The sequence below is a fragment of the Crocodylus siamensis genome, chromosome 5 (genome assembly GCF_052110815.1).
Source record: "Crocodylus siamensis isolate JL-2025a chromosome 5, ASM5211081v1, whole genome shotgun sequence".
Lineage (NCBI taxonomy): Eukaryota > Metazoa > Chordata > Crocodylia > Crocodylidae > Crocodylus > Crocodylus siamensis.
Window position 1 is genome coordinate 152930221 of NC_143399.1, and position 6000 is coordinate 152936220.

The 6000-nt window shown below is 45.1% G+C and overlaps 1 protein-coding gene across 3 annotated transcripts in view; it reads right to left on the reverse strand.

The window, feature by feature from the left end:
• The window catches only part of PALS2 (protein associated with LIN7 2, MAGUK p55 family member), a 107308-nt gene extending 101565 nt beyond the window's left edge, over positions 1-5743 (reverse strand). For all 3 annotated transcript variants that reach the window (XM_090046756.1, XM_090046753.1, XM_090046754.1), the window contains exon 1: positions 5538-5743. The gene's annotated coding sequence lies outside the window, so the exon portion shown is untranslated. The remainder of the gene's footprint in view (positions 1-5537) is intronic.
• Between the last annotated feature and the right edge of the window lie 257 nt (positions 5744-6000).

Here is a 6000-nt window from a genome sequence, read left to right on the forward strand (position 1 = left end):
TATTATCTTAAACTCTGGAATGAGGACTTTGACAGACAACTCTGCTGAGAAACAATGGATCCACTGCAAACTGTTAAATCAACCGCAAAACTCTTGTGTATACAAGCTCTAAAACTATAACACAAATTCACAGACTAATACATCAAATATCACCAGCTACCCACGTCAAAATAGGCCCCACTTTTGAAATGGCTTTAAATATTTCAGAAAGCATGAAACATGACACGTCCTAATCATATCATTTACTGAATTTTTGGAAGATACTCAAAAACTACTGTTAACCAAAACAGCACAAAAGGCTCTAGATCAAAACTGACCAGAGTGAGCACTGATCAGTACATTCTGCTGTTGCTTAGCAAAAATTACATTCAGCAGCAAAGCTACAGAAACTGCCTACCATACTTCTGGGGGCAGGGAAAACTATTCACACCAAATCACTTTACAGGTTGCCCTCACTTTATACAGAATCCATATGTGCAAATTCGTTCTTATGCAATGACCCTTTTTATACCAAAACTTCATGATATGGCAAGGTAAGTTCACTCTTATGCAATCGGTGTGGTGGAAGCCCACAGTCAGCTGCTTTGTGTGGTGCACTGTGGAAGTGATGTGCACCAAAATATAGTCTCCTGTGTGGATCTGTGCTCCTCACTTGTCCGCGACACTTGCATCTGTCGTTGCCATCCCCATTACAATTGTGCTTGTGCGTACTGTCTGCTGTTGGTGAGTACCAAAATTGTCTTGTAAGTGTGGTAGAAATGGGTCTCAGGATCAGTACAATTGAGGTCTTGGAACATATCCCTATTTGTTACATTGTAAAGTGGGTTCCCTTTATGCATATTCGAGTTATGCACCGTTTTCCAGGATCTCACGTACAGCATAAAACGAGGGAAACTTGTACACATGGCATTAAGTTGCCTGGCTCATAGCTAGTCATAAAAGCATAAGGAAACAAATCTTAAGTTTCAGAGCACCTTACTACTTACTCTCTCCCTTCATTTGCCACCAATAAATGATAGAGTCCTGGTCATTAAAATAGTTCTTTGTGTGCTTCTACTGCCTTAAAAAGTAAAGGCTACTGTGTGAGGTATGGGCAGAGTTGATTTAAGTGTCTATTGAATTAAAAGTCATTTTCTGTGTAGCATCATTTTACCGAGTTACAATGTAATAAGATTCCTATAACCTAAAGGTTGCTAGACAAGATATTAAAAAGTTGCTTTTATCATTTATGGATTTGACTGCAATGTGACTAGTATGTTTCATTGTTTCTGCTGTAAAAGCAGTTTCTCCTGCTGAGCAGAACTTTATCATCAACAGGAAAACCATAAGTCAGGTGAAGCAATTTCAGGAACAGGTATTTAAAGGTTGATTTAAAAAACATCTTTTAAAAATGTTATGAGTTTCCAAACAGATGCCCGGTGCAATAGAACTGGTATCTCCAGATCTGTTTCCAAGGGATTAGAGTCAGAATTTCAATCAATCTTCTGAGAGATTTCTAAAAATGTATACTTGCTAGCATTTCTCCTTTCATCTCCATTTCAACATTTTTCTCTCTTGGAAACACTGAAACAGTATTCCTCTCCCTCTTACACAGTTATTCCATGCCAAAAAAAATAGCCTGTCCTTATTCTACCAAGTCCTTTTTGCATGCACCTAGCCTGTAAATTTTGAAGAAGTCAAACATCACATTAGCGTTTCAGCTAAGCATGTCAGGCCACTAGATGGAGATAGCACCATAACACAACAGCCAATGAAACTAATTAGTCACTCTTCCTGGCCAAGAACACCAACATGCTCACACTATTTTGATGAAGAGGTGCCGTTTGGGGAAGGGGGGGTGCTATGAGCAAAACTATAGTAAGATTAGCACATGTGCTAATAAGCGTGCCTTCTGCTGCTTCATGACAGTACTTTGGTACTGCATTCTGACAGCACTTTGGCAAAATATTCAGGATCTAAAAGCAAAGGCTTAAACCTGTTGGAAATCAACAGCTGTCTCCACCCACTAGACAAGTGAGTTTGGCAGAAAAAGATCTGATCCTTTGCATTTCTGCAGATCAAAACCAGAGACCAACAAACCAGCACAAGAGGCAAAAAACCTCAAACCCTAACCAAGCTCCATGAACTTGAAAAAAAAAAAAAGTTATATTCTTGTAGTGAGCAAGGATAAAGGTTCTGCTCTGCTACTGTCAGTAAAAAGGCTAAGTAAGAAAATCAAGAGTAAAACAGTTTAAGCTAGCCAAACCTCTATTTTAAGAGCACATGCTTTGATATTTAAGTCATTTGTTGACAACAAGCATTCAAAAAGTCTAACAATTCAAATGCATTTCCTTTTAGTACAGGTTTCTCTCGCTTTATGCTGTACATGCGTTCCTGGAAAACAGTGCATAACTCAGATTTACGTGAAGGGCACTTACTGTACAATATAACAAATATGGATACATTCCAAGACCTGAACTGTACTGATCCCCAGACCCATTTCTACCACACTTACAATTTTAGTACTCACCAACAACAGACAGTACAAACAAGCACAGGACACTATCATAATGGGGATGGCAACTACAGAACCAAGTGTTGCAGACAACAAACGAGACTACATTTTGGTGTGCTTCACTCCCACAATACACCACACAAAGCAGCTGACTGCAGGCTTCTACCACACCATCTCACTCATACAATGAAGCTTTGGTATAAAAAGGGCATAAGAGCGAATTTGCACATACAAAACCCGCATAAAGTGTGGGAAACTTGTATTTCATTGGGATGTCACAAGACCCAGGCATTAACATTCGACTCTCAGTTGTTAGTTCTTGAAAATCCATAAAATTACATACCAAGAACATTTCAAATTAGCAGCATCCCATGCGTTTTAGTCATGCTGATTCTTTAAATCAGCAAGACCTTGAAAACAATTAAACATCGAATAAAAATATAGGTGGGTTTCTGAACTCTTTTGACCTCCATCTGCCCCTTTAATATTTTGAGAGTCAATTGGCATTATTTCATATAGTGTACGAATCAGTACTTCAAGTTCCTGTTCTACAGAAGCATGACCTTTTTCAAGTTTGCACAAGTCCTAGCTGATCTCCTCTGACTAATCAGCCTACTCTCGCTTAAAATCCATTCACTGTCTTTTCTTCTTTCTACAATAAGGAATTTTGATTCGTCACCTTTGAGGATCATTCTTTAACATATCAAACAACATATTTTCTAGCAATACCAGCGTTTATATTCCATTTGCCTACTCTTTTCAAGGCATCCCTAGGTCTGGAATGCCCTTCAACTATTACTAAAATAAAAATGTTAAAAAGTGATGGTCCTCCATTACAACAATACATCTACTTCTCAAGGTAGAAACAAACTTATCTTTTTCCTTTTGTAGAAGTAGAAATAGTTTTGTGATAAGCACATTAAAAAGACTTTGTGGTCTAAGGAACTGAACCAACACTCAGGGCTAGTTTGGTTCTACACCCAAATCTGCCACGGTCTTCCTACATAATCTAGCCAAGGTTAAATCTCAACACCCCAGTTCACCTTCTCCCTCTACATGTCTAGTCTACGGAGTTCTAGGCCTCTGAGGCAGAGATAGGCGCATCAGACTCCCAAGAGACAGACAGCATGGATGTAAAATCAGTTGGAGCTTGATCTTCACCCATGACACTAGTTTTACACTGTGCTTAAATAATGAAAAATTTTACAGAAAAGACTCATGGATTGTTAGTTTATGATTTAAGTTAACTGCCTCTTTCATTTGGAAAGATACGATGATAGCTTTCTTCCAAGAAGGATCCACGGCACATATGCTGCAACAGCTTTTCAATCATTTCAGAGATTTTTGGTATGCAGAGTTAGTCCACTAATAGCAGCAGAACAGACATAGCTCCAAAGAGCTGCTATGGTCTTTTTTGTCAATTTCCATATTAAGTAGTTTTTGACAAGATAAACTGAAACACAGGTGATCTTTAGAATCTGTACCCAAAACCACACACACTTCAAAGGAAGGGAAGCTTTGATGCATGCACTTCAGAAATACACAATTAAAGGAGTTAGAACATAAGGAAAAACTAATGTCTCACTTAAAATAGACAAGGAAATACATAGCTAAGACTATCATCATCCTTAGGCCACTGCCTTAACCTTGGTACTAAAAACATTTCAGAGCAATATAGTTTCTTGAGATGACATAATAACCAGGCTCAGACAAATATGGAAGAAAGCATGAGATCTGAATGCTTTTGTCAACTTATGACTTCCCAAGGAAAACTCAGATACCTACATAATTCATGATAATTACTAATAAAACTAGCTCCAATTAAATTAATTGATTTAACATGTTCAATTCTATGATTTTTCCAAAAAAGTTTTTGATAGTTATACTTTTCCATGTGCTCTGACTAGATGACAAGCCGGCTACCGCAGCCGAAATAAAAGTGAATATTAGGACGCTATAGTCAACTCCACTAGCTTAACAGACACTATGTGTTCAAAAGCAACACACCAAGATTTGTTCACAGCCTCTTCTAGTCCACTGCCTATTTATAGCTGTCCAACCTCTCTTCAATTTCCCGCGGCCCCTCCTCCTCACAGAGCCAAGCCAGTGGAAGTTTAATGGATGTCACCCTGGGCGCTGTGCTTCAGAGTTGTTAAGACGCACTCTGCAGCTCTGGTCCAGCCATCCCACCGCCAGATCAGCAGCAGAAACTAGCAGTAAAGAACTAAGGAGTGGGGTAACCCAGACAAGAGAGACACATGTACTCACTCTCCCCTTCATTTCTAAACCCTTAAAACGGTCTCCCTCCCACTAGTGTATCATTACAGCAATACCCCGCCCTCCCCCCAGACACTCACTGGCTCTACCTACCCTCCATTTCTAAACCTTTTTAAAAAAGTCTCCCTCCCACCAGTGTATCATCACAGCAATAACCCCCCCACACACACACACACGCACACTCATTAACTCTCTTTCATCTTTAAATCCTTAAAACAAACTCCCTTCCAAGCCCCCCCAACCAGTCCATCATCGCAGCAATACCCCCCACGCCAACACCCCACAAGACGCCTGCCTCCTCCCCATTCAGCAACAGCATCAGCCGGGTGGGGGGGAGGAGGAGGAAGAGGACCCGTCCGGGGAGAAGCCCCCAAGCCCGCATCCCAATGCAGAGTCCGCCCGCGCGGCTCCTCCTCCCCGCGTGCAGCCGAGGCCGCTCCCGATGCAGGTCCCGAGCCGAAGCCCCAGGGCTTCCTCGGCCAGGAATAGCGGGGATGCTTCCGGCCCGCAGAGCCAACACGAACCCGGCAGCCGGCTCCTTCCTCCAGCAGCCGCAGCCTCGGCGTCAGCGCTTGGCTGGAGCCGCCCCGCCGCTTGCCCAGCCCGGCCCGGCCCAGCGCGGCGCAAGGAGGCCGCCCCCTGCCCCCGCGAGGAGGACGCTCCCGCCGGGGCGGAAGGGAGATAATCCCCGCGAGGAGGCACAGGGGCGATAATCCCCGAGGGAGGAGGAGGAGATGGTAATCCCCTCGGGCCGGGGGGCGCTTACCGGCTCGCACAGTCTCCCCGTCTGCTCCTCAGCGGGCGCCGCTCAGCCCCATCGACCAACTCCAGCGCTCGGCGGCGGGGCAGGAGGACGAGGAGGAGCAGGAGGCTGTGGCGGCAGCTCCTACCGGTGCTGCTGCGCGCGGCCGCCGCCCGGAGCACACGCTGCCTCCCGTCGCGCGCCGCCGCCGCCGCGGCTATGGCGCGCGGCACAGCAATTCCCCGCCCCACAACGCCCCCAACGGCAGCACGCACCGCCCCCTCCCTTCGTCGCGCAGGCCCCGCCCCCTCGCCCCTCCGGGCGGCCCAGCCCCGCCCCACTCGGGAACCGGGCCTCGGGGGGGCGTGTGCACGCGGAACCACCCGCGCGGGGGGGCAGCTGCCTGCACCTGGTGCTGCGAGCGGGGCGCGCTGGCAGCTCACGCAGCAGATGCTTCGGGGGCTGGGGGGACGACCCTTGTGGGGAG